We start from the raw sequence: 7,137 nt of genomic DNA, 5'->3' as shown, positions 1-7,137 counted from the left end.
CACCAACTTTTATCACAGATGTGTTAGGCTGCGAGAAGACCCTGGTGCCACCTGAGCCTACCACACGGAGTAGCAACATTACTCATTCCTATTGATAGGATAACCCCTCCCATCACCAAGTCCCCCTCTCGTGACCTCCTAAGCCAGTGGCAGAAGAGTGCATCATGGCCAGGGCACCCCCAGCTTCCAACTCAGGGATGCCATTATGTTGCTCTCTGTCCAAATGATTGCTTTGTTGGCTACTGATATCTCCAAATCAGGAGAGGAAGGCCTAATGGGCCTAAGAGGCAGAGCTTTCATTCTTTGCAAAGAGGGCACCACTCTGCTCCCAGACTTGGACAGGCACTGTGGTCCTCCACCATGGCTTGTCATGGACTCTATCAGCACCCTGGTCAGTCAGGACGCCTCTAGGACTGTAGAGTCACAGGACCTGGTTACAGTGACCAAGCGGCTTGTCTGCCTGCAGTGAAGACTGGACCAGCTGGCACCTTCACACGCTCTGCCTGCTGCTGAAAGCCGGCAACCTGCTGGGTCACCTGAATGCAGGTAGAAGAAAGCGGTCTCTGTTTCCTCCACAAAGTGCTGCACACAGACAACCTGAGGCACAGCAATGGGACCTTTGCCGTGGAGTGGACAGGCCCGAGCTTGTTGTACCCCAGAGAGGAGCTTCATGAGAAAGCATGAGCCTGTGTTTTCATGGGGTCTACTTCCCACTCTCTGCTTCACATGGCTTTTCCCAAAGCAACCTACAACTTTCTCCTTGCCAGGTGCCAGGAACTCAAGGCCCTGCAGGCTGTGGTCAAGGTCCGCCCGGACTAAATGACAGTTGAGATCCAGAGTGTTCACATACCCCTGAGGCACGACCACACTGCTGTCCTCCCAGGGGACAGCAAGCTGCCTCTGTGGTTTCCTGCATGGTGAAATAAACTGATAAACAGCAACGGAAATGGCGTTCTTGGGCTCAGCGGCCGCCGGCAGGTGCAGCACCCAGACCCACATGTTCCAAGCAAGAGTTTCCAAAAGTGCAGCTGCAGCTGCTACTATTAAACCCACTTACTAGAATGAGAATGCTATGGTTTGTATGTGTCCCTCCAAAATTCATACTGAGATCCTAAAATCCAATGGGATAGTATTAAGAGGGGGGCCTTTGGGAAAGTAAGTCATAGGGACCCTGCCTTCACGAATGGATCAGTGCTTTTGTAAAAGAGGGTGAAGGGAGTGCCCTGGTGCCTTTTTCCCTTTCATTTCTTCTGCCATGTGAGAACACAGGCTTCATCCCCTCTAGAGGATAGAGCAACAAGGCACCACCTTGGAAGCAGAGAGAGCAGCCCTCACCAGACACCAAATGCTGGCACCTTGATCTTGGACTTTCCAGCTTCCAGAACTGTGAGAAATACACTATTGTTTGGTTATAGCACAAACAGATGAAGACACCACTGCAAAGTTGCATTTTTTCTTTGCAACTAGCAAACAATCTGTGGATCTCCTGGTGACATCCAGTTCCCCAGCAAACATTCTCTTCCTGGTGGGAGCCTCTGCTGCTGGACCTTGCCTGAGTCGACTGTTTTACTAGGTGTTGCTAAGTGGCAATGCCTGACCGTGCAGCATCTACAGTAGCCCCAAGGATGCCGCCTTTTTATCGCTGAGTAACAGTAACAGTCCATGCGAATTAGTCCGTTCCTGTTGCTTTTAACAGAATACCTGAAACTGGGTAATTTATAAAGAAACAAAATTTATTTTTTATAGTTTGGAGGCTGGGAAGTCCAAGGTCCAGGGAACACATCTGGTGAGGGCCTTGTCTGGGTGGTGACTCTATGGTAAAGCAGAGTGTCACATGGTGGGAATGGGCTGAGCAAGAAAGCACTAAGCTTCTCACTTGCTCTCCTTTTAAAGCCATCAGAACCGTGTCCATTCCTCCATCAATGACCAATCCATTCACAAGGGCACAGTCCTCACAATCTAATCACCTCTGAAAGACCCCACCTTTCCAACACTATCATAGGATTTCCCATCCTCTTCACACTGTCACAATGGAGATTAAGTTTCCAATGCATGAACTTTTGGGGGACACATTTATAGCACCATGGCATGGATGGACCAGTTTTTTTTAACTGGTCACTTTTTAAGGGACATTCTGATGGTTTCTAGTTCAAGGCTCTTATAAATAAGTCTGCTATAAGTACCCACGTACAAGTTTTTGAGTGGACTTAAGTTTTCACGTCTTTTGCACAAATGCCCAAGAGTATCATCGCTGGATCGTGTGGAGAGCAGAAGTTGATTTATAAATTTATGAATCCGTGATTGGATTTATAAGAAGCACCGACTCTGTATGATTCTCTCACTCTTCGTTTTAACTCCTGCTGAGTCTGTACCCACAGCCCCTTCTCTTTCCCAACATTGCTTTCTTTTTCTCGTGATCTGATTTGCCGGACTTTGCTAATTTTATTCATCTTTTCAAGGCCGCTTCTGGCTCTTGGCTCTCTCTATTGTGCCCCCTCCCATGTCATTATTTCTGCTCTTATCTTTATTATTTCCTTCCTCCTGTGTTATTTGGGTTGATACCAGTGTGCCGATTCTAGCTTCTTCAGTGACACGCTTGGCTCGTTAACTTCCAGCCTGCATCTGATGTAAGTTCTGAGGCCACACGCTCCTCCCAAACCCCACTCTGCCGCGTCCCGTGAGTACTCAACGTAGCTTTTCCAACATCATCCACTTCTGAGTATTTTTAAATTTCCATCACGATTTCTTCTCTGGCTCATTAGTTGTTTAGAATAAATGCTATAAATGATCTTGTTGTTATCAACTTCTGACTTTGTAGGGATGAGAGAATGTGGCCTGAATGACCTCAAGCCTTGGTGGACACTGTCTGGCGGCCTGGAGGGCACCCAGGAGGGGGATGGCCAGCACCCAGCTTCTGCTCTCTCCACCCTCAGCATGCCCCGAGGCACAGCTCTCCCCTGTCCTTGGCCTGCCTTGACCATGTGACCATGAGGGCCCCCTCCTTCTGCATACCCTGCAGCTGGGGTAAGCTGGGGACACTCTCACCGCACAGCAGGACTCAACCTGCCCTGGGCGTTGGAGATAGGCCCTGGTCCTATTAGAAGCAGCTGTGGTTCTGCCAGCTGTCCCTTTATCTGGTCCCACCACTGACATTCCAACACCCGGCCGGGCCTGATCGCAGGCTTCGCTCATGAGTCCCCTCCACCCCCTGCACTCCCCGTAATGGATTCTAGCAAATTTCCCAGAAGCTGCAGCCAAACCTAACCCAGAGGCTCTGCTAAGCTTCTGTGCTCCCAAGAGCCTTTGCATGGCATCCAGACCCCTTCCTTCCCCAGCTGGGTGTGTGCTGGCCATGTGGGGTCCCACCTGATGGACTCGCAGGGGCTTTGAGGGAGCTCACGGTGTCCATCTTTACCCTGAGTGTCCACCTCACTGTAGTTCTCTAACCTGCACCTGGATATCGTGCACACTCTCCTGTGCACACGAGCACATTTCAGTTTTACAAATATAAGAAAGAACTGCGGAGGCCCAGCAACCCCAGCACCAGCCTCCTACACTCTGAGCTTTCACACCCCATGTCTCGTCCCAGGACAGTAGTGATCCCGGCAGGTACACACAGCTACTCCATGCTGAACACTAGTGCAGGCCTTCACGGTATTGACTTGACCCTGCCACGAGTTCCCTAGTGTCATCCTATCCCATCTCACATGTGAGAAAACTGAGGCACAGTGTCAGGAGGCATCAACCCTGGCTGGTGGGCATCTCACTGGGGACCTGGCCAATGGCAGTGGGAGGGCCCTAGGCAACCTCACCAATGCTCCCACCTGGGGTTCTCAGTCTGTCCTGTGCCACGGCAGACACGGCCCTCGGACTAGGCCTCTCCTCCCTGCCTCCTCCAGGGAGTGTCTGGCAGCCTCTTTAGGTGGCACCAGGGTGCCCTGATACTTCAGCTCTCAGAAGTAGCCACAGGGATTTTGGCTCCTCAGGCACATGCGAGGGCAAGGGGTGGGCACGAATCGTTTCTGTTCCCCTAGCCGGTGCCCTGATACTTCAGCTCTCAGAAGTAGCCACAGGGATTTTGGCTCCTCAGGCACATGCAAGGGCAAGGGGTGGGCACGAATCGTTTCTGTTCCCCTAGCGAAGGGAACAGGGGACAATCTAAAACACAGGGGACAGTTGCAGCAAGAGAGGCCTTCCAGGTATCTGCTGGGCCTCAGAGGGTAGAGGTCACACAGCAGCCCCCACACACCAGGGCCGGGTGTCTGGAAACTGAGGCCCCCGGTACACAAGCAGGGCTGGCGGGGCCTGCCTCCCTGTGCAGAAGGAACGCAGGGACTCTGCTCCGCCGGCTGCTCCTTGGGTGCTCCCCCTAAATGTCTCCAGGCAGCTGTGACAGGGGCCAGCACTGGCATCACTGGGCCCCTTTGTCCCTTGAGGAAACCGACATCCAGAGAGGTCGAGGGGCTTGTTGGCAGGTCCAAGAAGCCCCCGGGAGTGAGGGAGCTGTGCAGGCCCCTCCTGACCCTAAAGTGGGTGGGGGTCAGGGAACCCTGTGCCCCCCATCAGCAGCTTCAGGGTCCCCCCTCCCCTGGGGCCAATTCACTTCCAGGTTACAAGGATCCAAATTCCTAAATGGCAAAGGAGTGGCCCCGAGGAGCCAGGAGACTCCAGGTGGCAGCCAGAGAGCAGCTGTTGGGCCGATTAGAAGCAGAACCCGCAGCTGAGGCTCCAGTAGGGTGCCCGGGCCTGTACGTGTGGGGGGCTCGCCTCTCTCTGCCTGCCAGGCTCACTCTCAGGTCCCTCCTCTGTAGTCCAGCTGTGCTCCCTGCATGGGGGGGTCCCCGTGAGCTTCCCGTTGAGGGGCTGCCCCAGCTTTCCCTGGGTTAAGCCTGATTCTGCACCCAAGTGGCAGCCGGCAGGACCAGGTCCGGAGGCCCACGGTCAGCCCCAGCCCTATCTACTCTGCTGTGCCCCCATCTGTCCATCCAACTGGTGCAAATTAGTATATTTAAAATGGAGAGCACCCCTCCAATGACCAGGAGAGACACACATGGAAATACAGACTTTGTTACTACAGGCCCTGGGGCACACGGCACGCCCAGAGGCCGCACGTGGAGGTCAGGGAGCACGGGAGGGCAGTCATGAGGGCCAACACCTTAGTGGGTCCAGGATGCTGTCCAAGCAGGCTTCCCGAGGGGAGTTTCAACTGTGGGTTTAGAGCAGGCAGGCACGATCTCCACGAGGTTACGCTGGGCTGAGAGGTGGTCATTCATTGCAGCCTATCTGTGCAGTCCATGAGGGGTGTGGGGTCAGCAGGGCCCATCCAGCAGGCTGCACCTCGCTGTCCCTTAGGGAGCTGGTCACCAGGAGTTAGCTGTCTAAGGCAGGTGTTTGGATCGACCATATCGAGGAACTAGGAGGAGGTAGGAACTGGGGACTGTGTTGAGGTCACTGAGCCCTGATTCTGGTGTGAGAAAGTCCAGCTTGTATTCAAAACAGGTGTCAAGGCAACATGAAATGACAAACATTCACCACACCAACAAAATCCACTGAGCCCCAGTCCGGGCACAGGGCAGCTCTGAGACAGCCACACAGGCTGGCAAGGGAGGGAGACCAGCCAGAGGACAGCAGCTATGCAGGGAACCAGTGCTGGAGAGGGAGAGGAGGGGCAGGGTGGGGACACGGTGGGGGCTGGGAGGGGGAAGTCCCAGACCAATCAGTGGAGGAACTCCATGCTGAGACCCAGAAGGTAAGGGCAAGGAAGAGGCACATGTGGGCATGCATGTGTGCAGGTGGGCGTGTGTGTGCATACGTGTCTCTCTGTGTGTGCATGTGGGCATGTGTGTGCATACATGTCTGTGTGTGTGCAGGTGGGTGTGTGCACACGTGGGCTTGTGTGCATACATGTCTCTGTGCGTGTGGGCTTGTGTGTATACATGTCTCTGTGCGTGTGGGCTTGTGTGTATACATGTCTCTGTGCGTGTGTAGGTGGGCACGTGTGCATACATGTCTGTGTGTGCACGTGGGCGCATGTGTGCATACGTGTTTCTGTGTGTGTGCACGTGGGTGTGTGCGTGCATACATGTCTCTGCATGTGCACATGGGCGTGTGTGTGCATACATGTCTCTGTGCATGTGTAAGTGGGCACATGTGTGCATGCATGTCTCTCTGTGTGTGCATACATATCTGTGTGTGTGCACGTGGGTGTGTGTGTGCATACATATCTGTGTGTGTGCACGTGGGTGTGTGTGTGCACGTGGGTGTGTGTGTGCATACATGTCTCTGCATGTGCACATGCATGTGTGTGTTGGACAGGGCTGCTACGGTTTGAATGTCCCCTCTAAAACTCATGTGGAAATTGAATTGCCATTGCAGCAGTATGAAGAGGTGGGGGCTTTAAGAGGTGATTACCTCATGAGGGCTCTTCACGAAGGAATTAATGCTGTTATCACAGGAGTGGGTTAGTTATCACGGGAGTGGGTTCCTAACAGAAAGAATGAGTTGTGCCCTACTTTTTCTGTCTCACATGCTCACTCACCCTTCCCCATGTTAGGATTCAGCAAGAAGATGCTCACCAGATACAGCCCCTCAACCTTGGACTTCCCAGCCTCCAGAACAGTGAGCCAAATAAACTTCTTTTCTTTATAAATTGCCCAGTCTATATTTTTAAAAGATGACCGGTAAGGGGATCTTAACCCTTGATTTGGTGTTGTCAGCACCACGCTCAGCCAGCGAGCGAACCGGCCATCCCTACATGGGATCCGAACCCGGGGCCTTGGCGCTATCAGCACCGCACTCTCCCAAGTGAGCCACCGGGCCGGCCCTAAACTTCTTTTCTTTATAAATTGCCCAGTCTATGGAAGTCTGTTATAGATGAAGAAAACAAACTGAGATGAGGGGAACTTTCCAAGTAAAGAAACNCCAATGCAACAGTGTCAGGAGGTGGGGCCTTTGGGAGGTGACTAGGTCCTCCCTCTTGAATCGCATTCATGCCTTATAAAACAGGCTTCCCATGGTGTTTGCCCCTCTTCCCTCTCATCCCTCTGCTATGTGAGGACACAGAATGCGTCCCCTCAAGAGCAACAAGGCACCACCTTGGAAGCAGAGAGAGCAGCCCTCACCAGACACCAAATGCTG

This window comes from Galeopterus variegatus, unplaced genomic scaffold (assembly GCF_000696425.1).
Source record: "Galeopterus variegatus unplaced genomic scaffold, G_variegatus-3.0.2 Scaffold9226, whole genome shotgun sequence".
NCBI lineage: Eukaryota > Metazoa > Chordata > Mammalia > Dermoptera > Cynocephalidae > Galeopterus > Galeopterus variegatus.
Note: the sequence above shows the minus strand (reverse complement) of the source record.